Below are 2,181 nucleotides of genomic sequence, written 5' to 3'. Positions count from 1 at the left end.
TTTCTTGCATTTTTTTCTAGTCAGATAATCAACAAATATGTATTATCTGCAGACATCTTTCTTTTAGATGCAGTGAAGGAGAACAGGATATAACATGAGACACTTTTAAATTAAATCTGAGTAGCTATTAGTAAATATTTCCAGGCTATTGTTGTTGGTAGCTCTTTGAGGTAAAAGCAGAGACTTATGGTCAGTATGGCAGCATAGGTAATCATGGCTCCCCTCACACAATAACATCAAAATTACAACTAAAGTATAGAACAACCATCACTGAGAACTGTCACATCAAGCTGAATGGAAGTCTGACAACTACGGAATTAAAGAGTCCACATCCATCCAGACTGGTAGGAAGGGTGGAGATGTAGAACGGGCTGGTCCTGCATTCATGTAAGGTGGATAGAAATTCAGAAGGGATATCTCAGGAGTAGAGTCACAGCCCCATACTAGACTGCCAGCCCAGGGTTCCAGTGCCAGAAATGTAAGTTCCCATTACTTCTGTGCAAAAACTAGCAGGGACTGAGTGGGTGGAAGAAGCTTCTGGAGTGCCAAGCAGTTCCCCTTAAAAACCCACACACATTCTCATCTACTCAGATTCACTCCCTCAGCTCTAGCACTGAGGTAGCAAGTGAGAGGCACCAGTGGCATACACAGATGAACTGAAGTTTCTAGAACTGAAGGTGAGAGCTAGGGGTCAACTTTCTTCAACACAGGCAGCAGCCATTGTCACTTACCTAAACGTACCCCTCTCCACACAGAGCTGGCAGGCAGATTCCATATCGGAGACTCCCAACAACCTGGCTAACACTGCCCTGCCCTGGGGATACCCTCAGGCTCTGTCCCACCCAACTTAAAGCTCTTAACATTAGCTATTTTGTATGAATGGCAGGTCTTGATTCATGCTTCACAACTTCCTAAGTGCGCTCAAGCAACAGCCCCCTTTAGTGAGCTCCCTTCCCCCACACCTCTTGCTTAGTGGCCCTGGGTTTGCTTTACCTGGGAATTTCCAAGCCCTGCCTAAGTAGCAGCATTTCAGATTGCTTTGTACCTCAGGCAGGGTGGCCCCAGGCAAAACAAGTAGGGGCTGACCTTGGCCTGTACCACCTGGGAAACCGCAGAACCTGTGCACCCAGTGGGCAGCTACAGACCACATTGGAGCACTGCCACCCAGCCCCTGCACATCTGGTTCTCCATGGAGGGCAAAGGGTGGTGGTAAGTAGTCACAGCCACTCCTTGGAGCTGACTGGTCTGGGTAAACCCTTCATTGACATGCCAACAGCAACCAAATTTCAACTACAAGAAGGTGTACAGCCTACACAAATGGCACACCATGAGTACCCAGCTTGAGTGAGAGGGGAGGCTGTGCCTCGACCTTACAGGACACCTACTACATTAGGCCACACTACCAAGACAGGGTGTCATAGCAGCTCTACCTAATGCATTATTTCTATGAAACAAACACGGAGGCTGCCAACAGGAAGAGACAAAGAAACATGGTCCAAATGAAAGATCAAAACTCCAGAAAAAGAACATAAACACAATGGAGATAAGCAATCCATTAGATGCAGAGTTCAAAACCCTGGTTATAAGGATGCTCAAGGAACTTAGTAACGGCCTCAGCAGCATAAAAAAGATCCAGTTAGAAATGAAGGGTACACTCATTAAAAAAGCACTTTACAGGGAAACAACAGTAGAGTGGATGAAGCCGACAATCCAATCAATGATTTGGAACATAAAGGATGCCAAAAATCAGAACAAGAAGAGAAAAGAATCCAAAAAAATGAGGATAGTGTAAGCAGTCTGCAACAACTTCAAGCATTCCAGCATTCACATAATAGGGGTGCCAGAAGGTGAAGAAAAAGTGAGAAATTGGAAAACTTACCTGAAAAAATAGTGAAAGAAAACTTCCCTAAATTTGGTGAAGGAAATAGACATGCAAGCCCAGGAAGCACAGAGTCCCAAACAAGGTGGATGCAAGGTGGCCCATTCCAAGACACATCATAATTAAAAGACCAAAGGCCAAAGGTAAACAGAGACTCAGTCAAAGCGGCAAGAGAAAAGAAGGTAGTTACCAGATGGTTGCCAGATGAAAGGGTGGGGAGGAGGAGAATGGATAAAGAGGTCAGGGGATTAAGTACAAATAGGTAATTACAGAATAGCCATGGGGATGTAAAGTACAGTATA

This window comes from Pteronotus mesoamericanus, unplaced genomic scaffold (genome assembly GCF_021234165.1).
Source record: "Pteronotus mesoamericanus isolate MK-2021 breed Mesoamerican mustached bat unplaced genomic scaffold, CSHL_Meso_final contig_64, whole genome shotgun sequence".
NCBI lineage: Eukaryota > Metazoa > Chordata > Mammalia > Chiroptera > Mormoopidae > Pteronotus > Pteronotus mesoamericanus.
Note: the sequence above shows the minus strand (reverse complement) of the source record.